General features: G+C 35.7%; 1 non-coding gene across 1 annotated transcript; it reads left to right on the top strand.

Annotated features, from left to right (window-relative positions):
* Positions 1-14,933: 14,933 nt before the first annotated feature.
* On the top strand, positions 14,934-15,040 carry LOC114580745. Its single transcript, XR_003702299.1, has one exon. It is a non-coding gene; the product is annotated as a small nucleolar RNA R71 (small nucleolar RNA).
* Positions 15,041-24,379: the final 9,339 nt, after the last annotated feature.

The raw sequence follows: 24,379 nt of genomic DNA, 5'->3' as shown, positions 1-24,379 counted from the left end.
ATTACAATCCATAATCATATTATTAAAATCTTCCATTGAATGAAAAATAGAAGAGGACCCCCCCCCCCAATATGCTCCGAAGGATTAGAGATAGTGTTAAAATGACCACCCACCAACCAAGGTAATTGATAAATGTTATGAAAGGTAGATAATTTCTCCTAGAGAATTTTCCTATTCCCACGAGAAGAAGCTGCATAAATGAAGGAAGAACAACAATTAAGATTTAAAACTTTAATACTACAATGCAACACTTGAGTAAAATTACCAAGAATATCAATATGAATCAGATCTTTCTAAAAAAACCAAATTTTTTTAGCACAATTAGAAATAGCATGCTTAAAACCTAAAATACTAGTAGTACTAAGTAAATTAGAAACATTGACAAGCAATTCAAGTAGCACAAGAATAGAAATATCATCAATGTGACATAAATTCTTCACCTGCAAACGAGAAGAAGAACACCCAATATCCCTAACTGCCCAAACAATCGATTTCAACATAAAAAACAAAGCTAACGACTAGTTTGTGAATGGTAGTTCTACCTTTTTTTTTTTTTTTTTTTTAGAAAGCAAAAATGCTATAATAAAAAAACTGAAAGCAAATTACAACTTACTAATATCTAACTCCTCCTCTAACAATTTAATAAAGGAAGGAGGGATATTGTTCCAAGTTTCATCATCCCAAAGAAAAGAATTAAAACAAGAATAATTAGCATAAAGATCTGCTAACTTATTTCTCTCCCTATCAACACAATTAAAGATAACATAATTAAAATCTTTTATAAAAGAAAGATCTATAGCATTATTATTACCTGCATCCACTTCTTCCTTGATAAGATTGATTACGTTCTTGTAATCTCCTTCAATAATCAAGCCTTTGTACTCCAACATCCATTCTTTAATCATATGCTTTAAAGAAGTGATAGCTTGAAGTTCTAATGCAGCAGAATCCCAATGAATGAGTTTATTATCAAAAGCCAATAGTAATATGCCATGATGATCTCTAAATACTCCTCCTATGCCTGCCTTATAGGAGTCATGTAGTGCAGCGTCTATGTTGACTTTGATCCAATTAGCTGGAGGAGGGTGCCAAGAATTAAACAACCTAGATGGTTGATTAGCATCCTCGAAGCCTGAGCTTGAGTAGGTATAGAATTTGAAACTTGCAGTATAGCTAACAGCCTCAGAAGTTGTTATTCACGGACTAGGAGCCTTCATCTCATGTACGAATTGATTCCTTGCTTTCCATGATATATAAATCGTATTACAAAAGAAATTTATCATCCATATGCATTGTTTATCAAGCCATCTATAGCAATTTTCCAAGGAACAGAAGCTAGGGATCCCAAATCCCCATCTGTTCAGAATTTCAACCACCTCAAGTAAATTCCTGCATCCATATACTATGTGGTCTAGATCTTATACCATTTCACAACCTCTAGGACATTTGTCAAATCCTAGTAATTTTCTGTAGCATAGAAAATTATTTGTTGGTAATGCATTATTGAATATCCTCCACCAAAATAATTTTACTCTAGGATTTAGTTTAGCCTTACCGAACCAAATCAGAGTATTACATCCAAAATTTTCGGGTTCCATAGCTTCAGAAGCTAAGGCTGCTATCATTTTTTCAGAGATATTATGAATGAGCTCTATTCTGTCTTCTCCGATATCAGTTTGAATCTCCATTGAGGAGATTAGATACACCATTTCATCCCCAAAAATTTTCTTCAGCTCCATGATGTTCAAATTCCCATTGATGATAAATCTGTCTACTGAGATGCTGTTTTCAATTAATGAATTTATAAATATAGGTCGGTTCATCAAACATTTATCCAGAATCCAAGTGTCTTTTAGAACACTAATAGATTTGACATTGCATATTCTCCATCTAATTATTGGTTTCAAAAATTTCCCTCCATTGCAAATCAGTTTCCAAGAATTCAAACCTCTGTTATTAACTTAAAATTCATCCAAAATTTGACCATATTTTGGATAGAGAATCTTGTGCATGATGGACTCTTTTTCTTGAATATATCTCCAAGCTAGTTTGGTTCTAAGTGGACCAACTTTCTCACTGCAAGAATTGATACCAAGTTCTCCCCATTTCCATGGTTTGCACATCAATTCCCAATTAGCATAATGGAGACTGGCACCACCATCACGTTTTTTCCAAATGAAATTCCTGCAAATCCTGTCAACTTCCTGTAACACCTTCTTAGGAACCAAAGAAAGAGTATAACGATAGGTTGGAAAAGAAAGTAATATAGATTTGACCAAAGTGATTTTTCTGGTTAATGAGATAAGCTTCCCTCCCCAAACATTTAACATGCTTAAAGCTTTATCTATTATGAACTGGAAATTTGATTTTGTAAATCTTCTCAAGGTTACTTTAGTTCCCAAGTAAGAGAACTCTTGTACTTCTTTAAATTGCATGATCTTATAGATTTTCTTCCTTCTCCTTGTCTTCACTGATTTCCCAAAAAGAATTCCTGATTTTAGTAGATTAATCCTTTGCCCTGTCCATCCACAATAATCCATGAGGATATCATTAACATCTTTTACTGATTTAAGATTGGCTTCAAAGAAAATAAGAATATCGTCGGCATACAAAAGATGAGAAACCTTGGGACCATTAGAAGAAATACCAATCCCTACCGTTCTTCCTTTATGTAAAAGGCATTAGAAAGAAGTTGATCACACATGACAAATAAAAAGGGAGAAAGTGGGCAACCTTGCCGAAAACCACATTGTTCTTATATCCAATTAGAATAGAAACCATTAACAAGAAGAGAAAATTTAGGACCAGTAACACATTCCACAATAATATTTGCATAAATGTTAGGGAATTCAAAGTATTCCAAAATTTTGATCATAGTAGGCCAACCCATGGAATCATAAGCTTGTTCCATATCTATCTTGAATAAGACTAATCCCTTGGATGCTTTGGAATGTCTAAGTTTGTGAAAAACTTCTTGAGCTACTAGTACATGGTCTGATATAGATCTTCCTCTCATGAATGCAACTTGCTCCTCCGTTATTAATTTAGGAATAACTAACAAGAGTATGTTAAGAAGAATCTTTGCCACTATCTTATAGAACGAGTTACATAGGCTTATAGGTCTATAGTTGGAAGGAGTTAAAGGATTTTTTTTTTTTGGGGAATCAAGACAATGTTACTATACTTCCAATTCTCATTCATTTTTCCATATTTGAAAAAATGTTCTATAGCTTTCCATAAATCATTCTTGATGATATGCCAATAGTGCTTAAAAAAGGAGTAAGACATGCCATTATGTCCCGGTGCAATATTACATCCAAGCTCCTTTATGACTTTCTCCAAGTCTTCAAATGAGAACTCCTTGCTCAGCAAAAATTTATCTTCTTCCTTTAAAGCCTTCACGGGACTCGGCCATCCATTCAAATTACAGTTTTTGGAATCCCAGTTTTTGCAGAAATACTGAAACAGAACATCTTCTTCCTCCTTTTGATCTTCAACAAGTATTCCATGTTCATCTTTCAATTTGTGAATGTAGTTTGTGTTTCTTCTAGCACTAGCATATGCTTAGAAAAATATGGAATTTGAATCTCCTTCCACCAGCCATTTGATTTTTTCTCTTTGTTTCCACCATGATTTAATTCTAGCCAAAACAGAATTTAGTTCATCTATTTTGGCTTTAAGGATCCATTGATCTTCCATACAAAGAATACCGACCTCAGCCTCCAATTCATGTAATCTTAGGATTTTAATTTTTAATTCTTCTTTAGAGATGTTTAATGCTTTAAACTTTGCTTTGCTCCAATAGTAGAGATCCCTTAAGGACCTTTTAAATTTCTGGTTTAGAGCTTGTGCTGGATCACCTTGAGCCTTCCTCTTCCAGGATTCCCTAACAATTGTTGTAGAGGCCGAAAATCAAATCCAAACCTCTTCAAATCTGATAGCTTTCTTACTTGGGGGATTCAACTCCAACAAATTTAACAAAATCGAACAGTGATCTGATGCCAACCTTGCCAAGTGTCTCACCAGTAACATGTGAGATGTATTGAAAGTAGCTGAATTAATTAGGCACCTATCCAGCTTTTCAAGAATTTTTTTCCGGCCCTTTTTTATTGTTGCTCCATGTAAACTTAGGACCAACACAAGCCACTTCATGCAATCATTGTTAGAGATAAAAGCCTTCATCTCCATAGGACCCAAACTACAAACAAATTTCTTCCACCTTTTTTTCCCTCTTTAGTCAATAAGCAATTAAAGTCCCCCCCCCCCTATGATCATAGGGAAGTCTTTGATCATATGAATCTCAAGCCTTTCCCATAAAGTTCTTCGCTTATAAACATCCTTGTTGCCATAAACCATAGAAATTCTCCAAGTTCCTTTGTTCATCACACTAAGATCCCCAACAACCATTTGGGAAGAAGCTTCCAACATGTTGAAAGTAGCCAAGCTTTGTTTCCACAACACCATAATGCCTCCAGAGAGACCTTTAGAGGGATAATGAAAATAATCCCAACCTTCAACAACCATCAGACTGATTAATTTCTTATCAACTTCAGTCATTTTAGTTTCTATTAAACCAAGAAAAAACAAACCATAATCTTTAGTGAACTCCCTTACATAAAGAGAAGCTTTTAATTTACTAGCTCCTCTGCAATTCCAAAATCCAATTGAAGACATTTAGTGATCAAAGGGGAAAAGGTTCCCCGCCCTTCCTTTAGTCTAACCTTCCAATTTTCTACTTCTTAGATTCAATTTTATAGGACCTAAACTTTTTAATTGTTTAGTCCCTTTCTTCTTCACTTTGTTAGAACCATCATCTTGCTGCAAGGTCCTGTCTTCCAAATCTTCACTTTCCATTATTTCTTCATTATCTCTACAACCCAAGATATTTTCTGATTTGTCTTTCATATCATGAGCCTCTTCAATGTTGCTGATTATTTCACCTTAATCCTCCATATTGTTTAAGGATTCAAACTGGTTGGAGTTGCATAAATTCTTCTCTATAATCATATCGTCAGTCTTCTTATTGACTTCTGAATTTATCTGCTACCTCATTAACCCATTTGTTCTGAAATCTGAACTTTTTCCCTCTCTTCCTCCCATAGTCAACATGTATCCATGGACCATAGCTATCTTCTTTGCCTTTGTTTGAATCTTCTTTTAATATTGAATCTTTTGGATATTCATTTGAGTTTGCTGCTCCATCTTTCATAGAGACTTTTTTTCCCTTATGAACCAGGGAAGATTCCATCACCATTTCTGGGCAAAATTTGTCATAATGACCAATTTTCCCACGTAGCATATATTTGGCATTTTTTCATAAGTGATTTTATGGTAGAATTTACCAGTGGCTCCTTCTACCCATACACCCAATGGTAGTTTACCATCCAACTTGATTTTGACACAAATTCTAGCAATCTCGCACCTTCCCCATTAGAACATGTTATCGTTGATCAAAAAATGAGATCCGACCTTCGAAGCAATTCAACAAACATTGATTTTATCCCGGCTTTGTAATGGGAGGTTGGGCAGTCCAATCCATACCGAAGCCGTTAAACCTCTCAATGAAGATGAATGGAAGTCTGGGGACCATTTATCTAGTCCAATTATGCAACCATTCACATACCAAGGTCCATTGTTTAGGATAGAAATCATTGCCTCCATATATTCAAATGCACGTAAGGCCCATCCTCCTCCTAGAAATGTCATATGAAACTTGCCATATTGATTCCACTATCTTCTTAACTCCGTTCCTATGACATGATAAGGGATTCCATCGCCAAACACCTTAACTACCAAAGACTTCAGTAGTTTTTTTGTATTCTCTGTTATACTTTGTTGATGAAGTTTCACTAATCCTTCCTCATCAAAATTCTCTTTATAATCAAAATCGATAACTTTGAAGTTTGGCTTCATGTTCCAAGCATAGGTCAATGCCCTGTTATTTGGTTGAGGCATTACAGGATTCAAATCTTCCATTATTTTGCAATTTCCCAGTACTGCTGAGTCACAGACTCGAACATTTTCCCAATCTCCTTTTGCTTGATTTGCTTCAACTTCAGTTGAACTGACTTTCAGTAAATCTGAATCAAGATGTCCTTCTTCTACCGACGAGATCTCCTCCATTGTCATCATCTTGATATAATCAGATTTTGAATTCTCAACAGCTAACGATCTATCTTCAGAGTTCTCCCTTCAAAGATTATCGCGTGATACTCTATCTATCATTGGATAGATTTCTACATCGCGATCTTCAGTTTCATCTTCCACAATTTTTTTACCTTTGCCAACGCATTCTTTTTGCTTCATCAGGGAGTGGCAGCCTCCCTCTCTTATCACCAAAGGTTTAGCAGATTTAAACCTTAGCCTGAGATCTTGATCGAACATCTTGTTTGCATTACCAAAAGCAGGAAGCGAAAAGCCCTGACTGCTTCATTGAAAACTCGTTATTTTCTCTCACTATAAGACAAAGATTAGTTTTACCTAATTGTGAAATAATGTTCTTGCTCTTCCTACTGTGCTTACTTTGATCTTTAATAAAACTAATATTATTTTCATCTTTAGCAGAGTACTTGTAATTCATTAGTATTAGTAAGAGCATCATAGTTATGTTGAGAGGTAGAGGGAGACTTACAATCAATAATCAAATATATTTCCTTACCCTTTTGTGGAAGCTCAACTTTCTCCAATTCTTCATCCTCAATAGCAATACTATTCAGTCCAAGTTCAACATTTTCTTTTTCAATCAAAGCCTTTTCATTAGGCCCCAAATTTTTATCTCTATTTTCCTTTCATTTCTAAACACATTACCCTGTTCATGAACATTACAGGGAGCACCATCAACATTAGAGGATTTGTTAGTACTCAATAAATAATCCATAACTGGCAAGTTAGAGTTAGCAATATTTAGAGAAAGAGAGTTAGTTAGTCCTTGGTTCTCCGAGTTATGATAATTATTAGGACAACAAGCCAATGTACTAAAAGCATTAACCTGCACACTGGTAGGAACATCCATAATGGTAGGATCCGAGAAGATATGAGGACGTGGGGGGGGGGGGGGGGGGGGGGGAAGGGGGGGGGGGGGGGGGGGGGGGGCTGGGGTAGGGTCAATAAGCACAAGTAAAGGCACAGGAAAAGGAGCATCACCCAACTTGTAAATATTTCCTTCAATCTCAGCATAATGAAAATTATAACTCTCAATAAGAGTACCATCTTTTCGTAGAGATTGTTTAGACACAACTTTATCTTTACAAAGTTGAGGATGCAACCTAAAACATTCATTAACACCATGGCCATGCATTTTACAGTGAGAGCAAAAAATAGGTAGATTTTCAACTTTCACTTTTTTGACGTAACCATTCAGCTCAGAACCTATCCAAACTTCACTCGGATGTTTCTTAAAAACATCAAGTTCCACAGGAGCACGAGCCACAGAAGGATGAGAGATAGAAGCAGTGGCTTGATCTATTTGTAAATGTCTCCCAAAAATTCACAAGACCAAACAGGAATTGCGAATTAAAAAAAAATTGAAGTCTCAAGTAAGGGAATGAAATCCAGACAGGTGCAATAGGTGATTCTTCCCTCACATCAAAGTTTGGTGTCCATTTGAGAAGACGCATTTGACAATATTGAATATAGTATGACCTTCAAGTAAAGATGCAACTATAAATAAGAACATTCGTTAATTGGATCGCAACATGATGAGGATCCAACAAACCAACATGAAAGCACCCAACAGTTTCAAGCCCACAAAATATTTCTGGATAATGTCCAAATTTGGCCAACGCAAAAGAAATTTACCAATAAGTGTAATAGAAAATGGAGCGGCTAACTGGGACACCACTGATCCATCGAACATAAGAGCCAGGCAGCTCTTGAACGAGGCGTGCACAAAGTTCAGCTTAGGAGCAGAAGAAGAAGAACCATAAATGACATCATTGAAGGACCGAGAACGACCGTCAGGGATGGAAGCTATCGGGGGGATAGATGACACAACAGATTCGTCATCTCTCGAAGCTAAAAAGCTTAAAGAAAACCTCAAATGAAAATCATCAAAGGATCGAATGAATACCAATGATTACAAACAAAAAACATGAAGCCAAACCAGATTGCTAAAGGAATGATAGCACGCTTCCGAATGCAAGCCCAAAATTGCCCAAGAATCACCAAGGAAGAACAAAGCGCAATGGTGAGCCATGATCTAAAATTTCAAATATTTAACTTATTAAGCATTCAATTATGTTTTAGAAACAGTTAATAATAATTTACCATACTAAATAGAATAATTCTTATAGTTATCAAAATTTTAAATGATAATAAAGGGAAAGTAAATAGATAAGTACTTAAATATATTATGATAAAAAATAATAGATTTCCCTGAATCATTTATACCACTCATAAAAAATAGGCCCTTATGACTCTTTATTCTAGCATATCCAAAAATAAGCCCTTATGACTCCCAATACTTAGCATATATTAGATATTACCAGGGAACATTTAGAATGTTATTTCAAAGCTTTAATTATACTCTAATATTTTTTTGGGATCATAACTATTTTTTAATTAAATAAAATAATGCACTTTTTAAACTACTAGTATAAAATTTCCAAAAAAAAATACCTAAATGTCCAGAACAGTTATATCTATGACATATAGAATGTTACTCGATAAAAGTTTTTCTACTATAAAATTTTCCTCATATTTACACTACAAAATTATAAATTAAATCATAAAATTTTTTAAATTTTTTGTATTATTGAAAACTTAGATATGTGGAATGTAACATACCTCGATGCAGATGATTTTTGATATTGGTCGATAGTAGAAAATGAATTGGAGATGCTTAAACCTAAGTTTCTCTCACTAAAATCTCTCCCCCTCTCTCTAGTTGGTTGAAGGGGGTCATATAAATTTTGATTAAAATAAAACATAATAGATTTATAAATTTTATGAAAATTTGACCTGCCACCCTAGCACTCGACCCTAGCACCACAATATTAGTTAATTTTCAATAAATTTGTTGGAGAGCTCAGTGTCGTAACACTAAAACTCTAATGTCACAACGCTCATATGAATATTTCTAGATTTCAGATGCATGTGTATAGACCCTAGGGACCCACTTCACAATATATTCAGACATTTACAAACATCTAAAACACTCATAGACCAATGTAGAAGACATGAATACAAAAATTTCTCTTCAATTCTCTTATTAGATTGGGTCATAACAAGTGTAACTATGCACAAATTGAGTAGGCATTACATGGAAGGCTTAGTTGATGGCTACATGGATGAATATTACCCATTTACTTCTATTAAACATAACATCATTATGAAGCTTGATTGAGTTGGTAAAACAAATTTTACAGGACAAGGATAATAGTAGGTTGGGTTGACTTATCAATATATATGCTCTTCCATTGTAGGTTTTGACAATAAGAGTTTCTACCACTCCTCTTGTGTTAAGAAAGGCTCTCTCTAGGACGAGAGTTTTATGGACAATCAGGTTGTTGCATCTCTCTTATAGAGCATCATTAATGAATTTTCTAGTAATATAAGTGGTCGATCTTGATCTCTTCTTACTTGTAGTTAGTTTAGGGGCCATTTGAATTGATTTGGATGGGAGAACTCACTTGAAAATAAACACTAGAAAGGAGACTTATAAGTTAAATGAAATAAATAAGCTAACATTACTTATATAAAATGACTGCCATAATGGCTCTCAACTTGGTGGTGTTGTGATGTTTGATTAGCTTGGTTAAAAATTGTATAAGCACTACAACGGTGAAGTCAGATGGAACTAAACATTATGCTTTGAAACATGATATAACAGGCTTTTAAATGTCCTACCATTGTGATGCTTAATACATGATAGTATTGTGGTGCTTGAAGATACCATTGCTATTATTCTTCAAGTACCGAAATAATAAATTTAATTGGGTGTTATGACATTTACGTTTTCCTTGTGATGCACAATTTCTTTCTAAAAACCCAAGATCTCAATATAATCATGCCGTGATTCTTTGGGGTTAATTTGGTGCTACGACACTACAACACTATTTTTTTAAAATTGAAATAGCATTACAATGCTTAGGATTTTGCACTACATCACTTAGGCTTATTTTTCCTTACATGTTTAACACACAAGACAAATTCTATCACACACTTCACAACTTCTATAGGTCATAAATTATGCCTAACCAAATTAACTTCTAATTGTAATTAAAAACATCATTCACACATAATCTATCCTGATTAAAATAACAAACATATACAATCATTTGGGTTGCCTTCTAAGTAGCATTAAATTTATAATCTTCATCCAGATCTTCATCCAGATTATGCCTATGAGCCAACTCCATCGAACTCATAAGGCAATCTATTTTCTCTCCTAAGTATGGCATCAATATCTCATCATTAACTTTTAAAATTTGCGTGGTATGACTTCTTTAATATTAAAAGTTTCCTAAGAATACACCTTGATAACATTGAATTATCCTGACCACGTGGACAAACTTTCATGGAAATAATTTTAATTTTAAATTCTATAAAAACGCTTCTTGTCAAAGCTCTAGTTTCTTCCTAATGAGCAAATAATCATGCCACTTTTTTATTTGTTCCTTATATAACTTGGCATTTCCATAAGCAGCATTTCTAATTTTTTTCTAAATCATTATATTCATTTAATCTTTCTCCTCAGCATCCTTAATATTATAATTTAATTCTTTCACCATCCAATAAGATTTATGCCCTAACTCTAAAGGTAAGTGAAAAGCTTTTCCAAAGAACAACTTATAGGGAAATGTTCTAATTAGGGTTTTAAATGCCGTCTTGTAAGCTCCATGTGCTTCACCCAATCTCAATGCCCAATCCTTCCTATTTGGACTCATAGTCTTTTATATAATTCTTTTGATCCCCCTATTACTAATTTTGGCTTGGCCATTAGTTTGGGGATGATAAGCAATTTTTTTTTTATGTTTAATTCCATATTTCAAAATTAAGTCTCCACTCTTTTATTATAAAAATGACTTCTAATAATGTCTCCATGTACTCAAAATCTTATATATATATATATATATATAGATAATCATTATGTAAGCATCAATTTTTTGTGTTGCCACTCTCTTAATCCACTTGGAGACATAGTCAACTTTTATTAGTATATATTGACTTCCAAAACATTGAATAAAATGAACCTTTTCAACTTGTTGCATGTAGTTAAGGGGCATTTTATTTAACCTTTAACATCTATCACATCTTTTGATATGCATTTGCACATCTTAAAAAGGCATGCTAGTAAAATCCAATCTAAAGGATCTTAATAACATATTTAAATTCTCCAAAATTCTCTCTATACTCTGAGTCATAGCACTAAAATATGATGGTTTCAATCTCCTCTTTAGAGACCGACTTCCTAGTGATTTGATCTTTGCCATTTTTAAACAAGTCTGATTCATCCTAAAAAAGAACATTTTGCATCATACTAAATTTTGCATTTTTGTGTATTTGACATATCAAATGAGATCACTCCACTCATAGTATAGTTCACAATATTAGTAGACCAAAGTAGGCACAATAAATGCAATACAAATAACTTTTCATCAAGGAATACTTCATTTATTTCAAAGTTATTATGTTTGGAATCCTGCCTCTTTAATATAAAGCAAATTTCAACCACTTAATTCTAAGAACATTTTTTTATCTAAAATTTCTTCATTAAATTCCTGAATCAATAAAATCCATATAATCAATTTGCATCTTTTTTCAAGTATTTGATAGAAGTGTGATTAGTGAAAATAATAACTTTGGTGTAGATTAAATATGAATTGAATTTTTCAAATGCAAATATTATTACTAGTAATTATTTCTAAGTTGTCATATAATTAATTTGTATATTGCTCAATAATCTACTAGCTTACTATTTAACATGAAATTTTTTTGTTTAGTTTTTATCCTAAAGCTTCTCAAATGGTATAGTTACTAGCATCACACATCAAGTCAAAATTTAAAGACCAATTAGGTGAAATGATGATAGGTGTAGCTAGTAAGCACTTCTTAAGTTTTTTAAATGGAGTTAAAGTTTTTGAATTGAATTTAAATTGAACATCCTTCTCAATTAAATGACATAAGAGTTTTATAATTATACGAAAAATCTTTAATAAATCTACTATAAAATTGGCACGACCTAGAAATTTTTGGCTATCTTTGTAGAAGTAGGAGTTGAAAATTCTCATTCACCCGGATCTTCACCTTGTGAACCTCCATACCCCTCTTAGATATTTTATGTCTAAGGATAATGCTTTCCAAAATCATCAATTGGCTTTTTTCCCGATTGAGAACTAGGTTAATTTCCTTACATCCCTTCAACATGAGTTCTAAATTATATAAATAAACAAAAAATGTTATTCTGAAGACAAAAAATTTATCCATAAAATTTTCAATGTCATGCTCTATTAAATTCAAGAAGATAGATCTCATTCCTTGTTGAAATTATAAGGGTCTTACATAATCCAAAAGACATTCTCCTAAATTAAAATATACTAAAAAGATTGGTGAATATAGTTTTGTCTTGGTCTTTTGGTGCTATATGAATTTGATGATAACTAGAATTACCATCTAAGTAGTAAAAAGGGTGCCCTACTAACTTATCTAAAATCTAATTAATAAAGGGAAAAGAAAAATGGTCCTTCCTTAGAGATTTATTTAGTTTTCTATAATCTATACATATTATCCAACCTATGATGATCCCAGTGGGTATCAATTTTTTTTTTCTCATTGGCCACTCCAATGGAGCCTTCTTTCTTTGGGATACAATGAATTGGATAAAATGAGATAGGAAATACCAGCATCAAACCATTTTATAATCTTCTTCTTCACAACTTCCTTCATTGCAAGGTTCAGTCTTCTATATGGTTTAGCTTTTAGAAAGGAGTTTTTTCCATCAAAATCTTATAAATGCATAAGGATGGACTAATTCCATTAATATCTTTAATGGTGCAACCAAAATCTTTCTTATAAGTACTAAGAACTTTAATCTACTTATCTTCTTGATCTTCTCCTAGCTCAACATAAATATTGATAGGTAAGACTGACTCCTCTGTTAAGATGGCATACTTCAAGTCGGTAGGCAATCCTTTTAACTCTTAAATAGGTACTTCTATAATAGATGGTTTTATGGTCTTCCCTAAAGATGATGTATATAATATCTCATATCACTCCCTAAATGCTTTGTAAACTTCACTAACCACATGAGAAAAATTTCTATCTACCTCTCCCATGTCATCCTAACACAATAACTTTCCAAAGAATTATCAATCAATAATTCTTCCACAAAATACTCTGCAAAATCATTAACTAAATCCAATATATGAAAATCCTCACTATGATTCTTAGGAAACTTCTTCAAATTATAGACACTAAAAGTAACTTCTTGGTCCTAAACCCTCATGGTCAACTCTCCCATCTATACATTAATTATATCCTTCCTAATGGTAAAGAAATGTCTACCCAAGATAATAGGTATATCCATGTTTATCTATATTTCTAAGATAACAAAGTCAACATTGAAGGTTAATCCACTTGACTAAGACATCCTCTATCATTTGTCTTGGATAAGAGAATGAAGGGTCTCCTATTGGAAGGGTAACAGTGATAGGTTGGATTTCTCCTTAATCAAGTCTCTTAAATATGGACAAGGGCATAAACTTTATGATTATTTCTAAGTCATATAATACCCTCCCATAAAATAGGATAACTATCTAGGTCCTTAATCTTTTGAAGGAGTTTCTTTTGTAGGGCTACACTATATTACTTAGTTAGGGTAACAAATTTAAAGACTCTTAGTTTTTTCTTCTTACTCTAGATGTCTTTCATGAACTTAGAATAGGTAGGCATCTCTTCTAAAGCTTACTAAATGGAATGATAATAGATAATTATTTAAACACGTATAAAAATTTTGAGAACCACCTATCTAAATTTTTCTTCAAAAACCTTTGAGGAAATAGTGGTAGTGTCCTCACAATAACCTCTCTAATGGGGTTTTCTATTTCCTTATCAAGTTGAGATTGTTCTTTAAGATTGGTGGTTTCTACACGTTCTTCTATAGGTATATCATCCTCAAGTCTATCTTTATTCCTAACCACTACTTCTAACTCTCTACTACTCCTTAACTAAATAGATTTGCAATACTCCTTACCTCCTTATGATTTAACTCTATATTGCTAGGCAAGGCTCCTTAAAGTCTATTATTTATGGAACTAGCTAACTCCCCTAATTGATTTTTAATGTTCCATATTATAGCAACTTAATTATGTAATTGGGTCCCCTCAATTTACCAAACTTGATCTTCTAGAGAAGGCCACTTATTCTTAATTTGATTATTAACATTAAATCTAAGAGGATAATTAGGCTTAGAATTACATAAATCTATTGAGGTAAGTTCCAGTTTCCTACAAGGCTGTGTTAGTTAGGATTCCAATGACTACCACCAATAGGAATATTACTCCATTAAAAATTGAAGTGGTTTTTTCAACTTAAATTATAATTGTTAGAATAAGAATTATTTTGTCTATTGTTAATAACATGTAAAGTTTCATCTTCAGAGATATTTTGGTAACTAGATGCTCCATAAATTCTCCTTTACTAACATAGGTGTTTCCTGAGATGTACTAACTCCACTATTATTCAATTTCATAGAGATAGTAGCTACAGGAGTAGTCAAAATAGGTAAGGCATTAGATTCTTACACACTACCTACTTTCTTAAGGTTCACTCTCTCAAAATGTCATTGGAAATTATTGGTGGCCATTATTTTAGTCAAAGTATATGCTTCATCGAAGGGTTTAGAAATCAAAGAACTTCCAGCAACAACATCAATGATAGCTCTAAGAGATTCTATAAGTCCCTTATAGAAGGTTTAGATGATAAGCCAATCGGGCAAGACATGGTGTGGGCACCTCCTTAGTAGTTCCTTAAATGCCTCCCAAGCTTTATATATTGATTCTCTACCTAATTGAGTGAATGATGTGATATTATTTATAAGTTCTATAACTTTTTGATGGAGGGAAATACTTAGCTAGAAACCTATAAGCTAAATCATTCCACGTGGTAATTGAGCCTTGGGGTAAGGAGGTTAACCACATCTTAGCCTTGTCCCTTAAGGAGAATGAAAATAATGTAAGTCTAATGGTCTCATCAAAGACCCAGTTATATTTAAATGTTGTGTATATCTCTATGAAACTAGCTATATACAAGTTGGGATCCTTTATAAGAGTTCCCCTAAATTGATAATATTATACTATTTGAATTATAATAGAGTTTTTCTCAAATTTATTGACTTGGATATTGGGTCTATTGATGTTTTGATGAATGCCTTTTACCATGGGATTTACATACTCTCTAAATGGTTATGGTTGATTCTGTACTTCACTAGGTTAGTGATCTAAAAGTCTTTTTACAATTTTTTTATATTTTTTTAATTTTAATTATTTTTTCTATCTCATGATCAAACAAGACTACACCTACTTGGTCTTTACTATACATGCAACAACACAATTTGAAAAAATAGCATTGCAATAATACATTATAATTATAATAATAAACTACAGTACCAATATAAAATAGGATAAACAAATAAGATGATAAGATTAAATTGAATAATCTTATGTAATGAAAAAGATAATTATACAATATCCAAAGCAATAACGTTAAAAACTTGATCGCTACTCACTTAAAAATTAGATATTTTGTGTATAAACTCTAATTCTACACAAGTGTCGTATTGTGTCAAGTAATAAAGTAATAAGTAGAGTCTCATTTCCAGAGTATAGGATTACCCCAAGTTCACTCTAGTACTTTTTATATGAATTACCAAAATTACCATCTCAGTAGAAACTCAAAGGTGTGCTAATGAAAGCCATCAACTAAGTCTTAAAATAAAATTCCTATATCTATGTGATTTTTGACCTATGATAGTTAAAACTCATGAGTGCAAAAGTTAGATCTCTCTTAATGTTGTTGAGAATTAAAGCATAAATACTCTTCATCTCTGTCAAGCTAAATGGTATGGCTAACTAAGATTTCTCTCTACAATAATAATTATATCTCCTTAAGATTCCAAGGCTCTATCCACTCTATGTCCATGTTGTTAAACACTATATGCAGCGCGGTACAACATACCACAAATCAACATCATTTCTGCTTTTCACTTCTCCGTTGTCTCCTGCATATAACGGCCACACCATCATAAGGCCACTGCACCATGTGCACACAGGCACATCTCTTCTATATATACATAAACTGTGTACCATGCTTGATTCAGAGATGATATGAGAAATGCATTTCCTCACACAGAGTTTTCCCTGCTTTCTTCTTTCTCTTTGCATTCTCTAACCGTATTGCAGGTTCTCTCATGGTATCAGAGCCTTCTATGAGAAGAAGCCTCTCTTTTTGAATCATGACTGATTCTTCACCAACACAGTATTCTACGGAAGCATCGCCTCCCACTACTGCGATAACTCCAACCATGATCGAGCTTGTTATTCCCCCTTCTCTCAAGTTCCTGATGAACAACCTCAAACTCATCATCTCCAACCAACTCACCAGTGACAACTATTCCATCTGGCGATTGCAGATTTTCCAACTCTTCTCTGCCAACGGATACGAAGGCCATCTTACCGGCGACAGCGTCAAACCTACTATCACTGCTACTGCAAACAACGCCAACGAGATTCGTCTATGGAACCTGATTGATCAAAATCTGGTTTCCGCCCTTCTCTCGATGATTTCTCCGGCATTCCTTCCATACATTCTCACTCTCTCCACTGCCAGAGAGAGTTGGCTTACTCTGGAGCTGTGCCTTCAACCCACCAACCGCTCCTGCGAGATCCAGCTCAAAAACAAACTGTATCACATTCAAATGAAGGACTTAAATATGATGCAGTACCCGGCCAAAATCAAATCCCTCGTCAACAATATTGCCGCCGCTGGATCTGTATTAGATCCTGAGGAAATCATCCTCCATATCTTAAATGGTCTTCCGCCATCTTACAATCCATTTAAGACCTCCGTGCGAACCAGCCAGCTTCCTCTGAGTCTCGACGTCATCTACAATCTATTGTGCAGCAAAGAGATTCATATGCAGACTGATCTTCATCGCGATTCCAGCTCTCTGACTGATTATACAGCTCTTTTCACCAACCGCGGAGGCTCCTCTCGTGGTCGCTCTTCCTACCGTGGATCTCGCGGTCGTGGAGCTCCCTTCAGGCCAAACAACTCAACAACCCACAGTGACACTACCAGGCCAATCTGCCAGATTTGTAGCAAACCAGGCCATATTGCCTCCTCCTGTTGGCATCAGTTTAACGCAAACTACAGCATCACCACCAATGCTCCTCAAACCGCGCTTCTGACTAGTTCGAATCCCACCTCTCACAATGAGTGGGTGCTGGACTCTGGTGCATCAACCCATCTCACCCCTGATCTCACCAACCTGCAGCTTTCATCTCCTTACAATGGCACCGAAACCATCTCTACAGCCAATGGTAGCTCTCTTCCAATCCATCACACCGGTCAAGGTTTACTTCCTCTCCCTGACTCCAATCGTAAGCTCCTTCTTCGCAATCTACTCCATGTTCCTCTGCTTTCTCACAATTTAATCTCCATTCATAAACTTGCTTCCGATAATAACTGCTCCATTTCATTTGATTCGCATGGCTTTGTCATCAAGGATCTTACTTACAATCAAATTCTCATTCGTGGACCCAACCATAACGGTCTCTACTTGGTTTCTTCCACCTCATCCAAGCTTCCAGTCACTCTGCACACGTCTTCGTCCAACTCTACAATATGGCATTCCCGTCTTGGGCACCCAAACCCGCACACCCAACAACAACTAGTCTCTTCCCGTCAATATGTAGTCCTCTTTCTTCTTATGTTTGTGAGTCATGTAATATGGAAAAAAGCCATAAGTTACCTTTCTCTTCCTCAATATCTCGTGTAACCGAATCCTTTAATCTAATACATTCTGATGTTTGGGGTCCAGCACCTCTATCGTCTACAAATGGCTATCGATTCTATGTTATTTTTATTGATGATCATACTCGCTTTACTTGGATATATCTCATGCATACCAAAGCTGAAACTCTTTCTAAGTTTAAACAATTTCACAAATTAATTCTTAGACAATTCAACAAAAATATCAAACAATTCCACTCAGACGCAGGTGGTGAATTCACCAGCACTGCATTCCGATCATACCTCATGGAACATAGCATACATCATCAATTTAGTTGCCCCTACACTCCAGAGCAAAATGGCATGGCGGAACGCAAGCACCGTCATCTCTTGGAAACGACTCGCACACTCATTCATCAAGCTCATCTTCCTCATCTCTACTGGGATGAAGCCTTACTCACATCCAACTACCTTATAAACAGATTGCCTTCCAAGGACTGCAATAATAAAATACCTTATCAGCTTCTCTACAATCTTCCACCCAACTACTCCTATCTTAGAACCTTTGGCTTCCTCTGTTTCCCTTGGTTTAATCCCACAACACCGTCCAAATTTCATCCACGCTCCCAACCATGCCTCTTTCTCGGATACTCACCATCTCACAAAGGTTACCGTTGCCTTAATCTTAAAACCAATAAACTTTATGTCTCTCGCCACGTCATTTTTCATGAAACCTCCTTTCCATATCTCTCCTCATCCTCCACCAGTTCCTCACCCTCCTCCTATACGATCTCTGATCAAACACACTCCCCATATCTTCTCCTTCCAACCACTTCAATCATTCACTCATCCAATTCAGCTCCAACTCCAACAAATTCAAATCCACCTCCAATCTCCCCACTAAGACAGAACTCACCACTATCTAGCCAATCCTCTCCACAAAACTCCATATCTCCACCTCCTCCACCTAACTCCCGTCCCACCACCACTTCCAATCATCCTATGCAAACCCGGCTTAAGGATGGTATTCATCGCCCGAAAATCATCTTTGATCTTCTCACCGTCCCATCTCCAACTCAACTACCCTCCTCCCACTCTCAAGCTGTCAAACATTCTCATTGGAGAGCTGCCATGTCTGAGGAGTTCCTTGCCTTACAAAAGCAAGGTACATGGTCTTTGGTACCTTCCCCTCCACACACCAAAGTGTTAGGCTGCAGATGGACTTTTCGTATCAAACACAAACCGAATGGCGATGTCGAACGCTACAAAGCACGACTGGTAGCTCAAGGTTTCGGTCAAGAATTTGGAATCAACTTTGGTGAGACATTCAGCCCAGTGGCTAAAATGCCAACAATATGGGTACTTCTTCTAATATCTCTTCAGTTCAAGTGGCCAGTTCTTCAATTCGACATCTCCAATGCCTTCCTTCATGGAGACTTACATGATGAGGTATACATGGTTCAGCCTCTTGGCTTTGTCGATCGAGACAACCCACACTTTGTTTGCAAGCTGCACAAAGCTCTCTATGGCCTTAAACAAGCCCCGAGGGAATGGTACAACAAACTCTCCTCAACTTTGGCTTCTCCTTTAGCAAGGCTGACCCGTCACTCTTATGCTTCTCTCGGGATGAATCTAAAATCTATCTTCTCATATACGTTGATGATCTTTTAATTACTGGCAACAATCCCACCATCATACATCAGCTCATTACTAAACTTCATCATGATTTCTCTCTCAAACAGCTGGGAGAAATAAGCAACTTCTTGGGAATTCAGGTTCAGAAGCATTCCTCTGGCTTACTCCTCACTCAATCCCAATATGCTATTGACATCATTCACTCGGCTGGACTGCAGAATAGTAAGCCTGTTGCAACACCAATGGTTCCCAAACCGTCTACCACTTCGGAGGCTACTCTTCCGTTTCATGATCCAACTCACTACAGGCGTCTTGCTGGATCTTTGAATTATCTTACGATTACTAGACCAGATATAGCCTTTGCGGTAAATAGTATCAGCCAACATATGCATCATCCAACTAATGCAGATTATACAGCCCTCAAACGTCTCCTTCGGTATATACAGGGAACACTTCAATTTGGGCTACCCCTGACTGCTGGTTCTCTTCATCTAACTGCTTACTCTGATGCTGATTGGGCAAGTGACTCCATTGATAGAAAATCCATAACTGGATTCTGCATCTTTCTCGAGAAAAGCCTAATATCTTGGTGTGTCAAAAAGCAAATTACAGTGGCTAAGTCCTCCACTGAGGCGGAATACAGAGCTTTTGCATCTGCCACTTCTGATATCATCTGGCTTCGCCGTCTCCTAGCCGACTTCCATATTCCGCAAACCACACCAACATCCCTCCACTGTGATAACACCTATGCTCTGGCTTTGGCTCTCAATCCGATCTTTCATGCACGCACCAAGCATATAGAAATTGATTATCAATTTATCAGACAGCACATCAACAACAAGGAAATTCAAATTCGGCACATTAGCTCTACTGATCAACCAGCCGACATCCTCAAAAAACCGCTACCGGTCCAACGGTTTCAAGATTTAAGAACCAAATTAAACATTCTCTCCTCGAATGCTTAATTTGAGGGGGGATGTTAGACACTATATGCAGCGCGGTACAACATACCACAAATCAACATCATTTCTGCTTTCCACTTCTCTGATGTCTCCTGCATATAACGGCCACGCCATCATAAGGCCACTGCACCATGTGCACACAGGCTCATCTCTTCTATATATACACAAACAGTGTACCATGCTTATACTTAGAGAAGATATGAGAAATGCATTTCCTCACACAGAGCTTTCCCTGGTTTCTTCTTTCTCTTTAATTGCATTCTCTAACCGTATTGTAGGTTCTCTCAGATACCCTTTTTTCACAACAATAAAAAAAAAATTATTGACCATCATAGGGCCATTCATGGTTTTGGCATTTAACAAAAATAAAACATGTTGGGGATGGAAGTTGTAGGATCTTGGATGAGAGGAAGAAGCTCTTCCTCTCGAGCTTCTTAAGAGAGGGGATAGAGAGGGAAAGGGAGAGGGAGAGAGAATTGAAAATTGAATAGATTTTTTATTGATTGGCTTTTTTCTATGTGCTTATTACAAGCTATTGGTGTCTATATATAGACATAAATGGTAACAACAAAGGCTACCCAAGATACAAACCAATGTATCATAAAAAGCTACAAAGAAAACTAACTAAAAGAAAATACAATGTAGTAAATCTTGGACCAATCACAACAAACTCCACCTTGGCCTTAGATTTACAAAATATTTGAGCACTCCATATGTCTCCATCTACTACCTCAACTGCGTTGGCATCATCCTTGGGCCTAACTGCTTTTTTCTTCAGCAGATCCGGGCAATTTTTTTTTAAATGTCCTTCTTTATGGCTGTGAAAGCAACTCTTTCTGAATTTGCGACTTTCTCTTGCAACTAGAATGTTGTTTACACTTTCATCTTTGTCCTCATTCCTATGCTGCAATTGTTTGGATCCCAAGACCGACTTCACCTCAGTCATGGTCAACGTCTGCTTACCATATAGTAGTGTGTCCACTATATTTTCATATGACTTTGGAGAATAACTTAGGAGGATAATACCTTGATATTCTTCTTCAACTCTTACATCTACATTCTTAAGATCAAGGATAATTTTGTTAAATTAATCGATGTGTTTTTAATTTTTTTTTTCAAATCTTTACCTTCATCCATATGCATAGTATATAGAGCTTTCTTTGGATATAATCGGATGGCCAACGATCTCTTCAAATATAATGATTCCAATTTCTTCCAAACTTCTATGGAAAAAACCCTCTTCAGTTACCCTCAATACTTCATCACTGAGCGATAAAAGAATTGCACTATGAGCCTTCAATTGAGTTTTCCTAGCCCTTGCCATATTAGTCACAGCAGCCATATCTTCCCTAGAGATTGCCTCAAATGCTCCTTGATGAACAAGAAGAGTCTTCATCTTGATTCTCCATAATCCAAATTCATTTTCACCGATCAATTTATCATTTTGCATCGACATGATCAAGACTTGTAGCAAGAATTAGTTTGTCATCCGAATCCAACTGTAAAAATTGTATTGGAGCCAACAAAAAAATTGCAGCCTTGTAGTTATTCACCTTTGCAACCTTTATCTACACAATTCAAACTCCAACGTCCTCTCCACCTTATGAGCATGGAATGAGCCCATGTTCAGTTGCCCTGTGCATCCTCCCTGTGTATGTCTACGATTCTGTTCACAACCTACGGCTTCCTCCTGCTACATTGTGTCCCATACAACAAACACCACGCAACTCTTGCGCCTTGCTCGCACACTCAACATGTGTCTGTGGTCTGCTCTCGCACCCTGTGCTCTTGTGCATTGTTTCTGCGCGATGCACGCTTCTTGCAAACCTCCCGTGCATCGCATGCCTCACGTGTCTTTGTGATCCCTATTCCTCGCCGCGTGCTTTCACCCATGCAAGCCTCATCCCACATGCATTTTTTGTTGCTCCTTCACGTATGCCTGCACTGTCCCACATACTATTCTCACAAGCATGCCAGCGCCTCCTCATGTGCTTAGCCAGTGCTTCTACCTGCATGCTTAGCCTGCACGCATTTGACCTGCGCTCTACAGCCTTATCAGTGTACTTCGTGACTTTCTCTGATTGGTCTTCTCCTGAGACCCTTCTATCCATTTTTTGAGTTGTTTCTTATAAGACAAGAAAATCTTCATCCACGTCCACCTTGCTCTGATACCAGTTGTAGGATCTTGGTTGAGATGAAGAAGCTCTTCCCCTTGTGCTTCTTAAGAGAGGGGAGTGAGGGAGAGAGAATTGAAATCTAAATAGTTTTAAATCCTACCAACTCACTTTTGAAATAAACATTAAAATAATCTAACTCAAATGAAGAAACCGTAATCATTCTCAAAAGGCGCTACGGGACACTACTACACAAGTCTAAGAAAATCCAACATGACTTATAAGAACTTCTAAACTAAGTGTCACACAAAATCCTATAAAAGTTATCTACCAAAATCACTATTTTTTTTATTTTGACACAAAACCCTACCAAAATACCTAATAATCAAGTGCTTCTCCTCTTTATTTGGAGTGGGGTATGAAAGTATAAAACTTTCCAACAAGGAAGCTTTATAAAACCCCTCATTGGAAAGCGTTCACAAAATTCGTCGTATAAAATCCTTTAAAACAAATCCCAAAGCCATTAGACACCAATCGACTTACAAAAGTTTTCGACCACAAAATCATTCATAAACACTCTCAAAGACATGTTATGCGATAACTAATAATACCCAACATTAAGAGAAAGACATATAAATACCCTTAAGCATGCTACACATTCTTCCAAAATAAGATTAAGAAACCTTTCAATATAAACTAACCATCTCATATTCGAATAATCATTTATTTAATAAAATTGACATGAAACAAAGATAAAATATGAATATACAAGAATACCAACTTGACTTTGGAACTCATGAAGGCTTTTTTTTTTTACTTCTCTAAACACTACTATGCAAAAGGATTATGAGTAACTACTATTATTTTCTCCCAAATGAAAACACCTAACAAACCTTGTTAGGGAAAAGTATAGGAAAATTATCTAACTCATCTCATGCAAGACTATAGAATGTAACAAAATATGTGAAGTCCTTCAACTAAGATTCATGATGCCAATATCATTCTTGAAGCACTAACACTTTCCTTCACATACCACACATACACGAATAGAATTAAGAAAAACCACTAAATCTTTTATATTGAGTAAGCATTAACAAAGTGTAGTTATACAATAAATCTCTCATTGCTTATGGTACTAGGGATACCAATATCTCATTTTTTTTTTACATGGCTTGAAGCATAAAACAGTGAGAAATCTATATGTCATCCCCCCTTAAAACGATTTGAAATCCAAAAAAAACCATGAAGAAAGTTGCATAGAACATGTTACCAAAATAGCTCGGCACCTCAAAACCAACGAAAAATTGCATAAACATGTTTCCAACAGCAATTTGGAACCTCTAGACAAGCAAAATCTGCACTTATAAATCTCCAAAAGCAGTTTGGAACTCTAAAAACAGCAAAATCTGCACTTACAAATCTCCAAAAGCAGTTTGGAACTCTAAAGACAGCAAAATCTGCACTTATAAATCTCCAAAACCAGTTTGGAACTCTAAAGACAGCAAAATCTGCACTTATTCGAACATTTACACAATGCTAAAATACCATTCTCTCGACTCTAAACAATCCATGCTTCCGCTACAAATACCAACTAAGATACAAATCATGTAGGAATGTAGGTTTGGAATAGTTATGCACCTTTTTTTATTTTAACTCTCTCCAACCCTTCATAAAACCTCTCGAATCAAGTCATGAAACCACTCTATGCATTGTCACAAT

This window comes from Dendrobium catenatum, unplaced genomic scaffold (genome assembly GCF_001605985.2).
Source record: "Dendrobium catenatum unplaced genomic scaffold, ASM160598v2 fragScaff_scaffold_1221, whole genome shotgun sequence".
Classification (NCBI taxonomy): domain Eukaryota; kingdom Viridiplantae; phylum Streptophyta; class Magnoliopsida; order Asparagales; family Orchidaceae; genus Dendrobium; species Dendrobium catenatum.
Note: the sequence above shows the minus strand (reverse complement) of the source record. Positions and strands in the feature narration are given on the sequence as shown.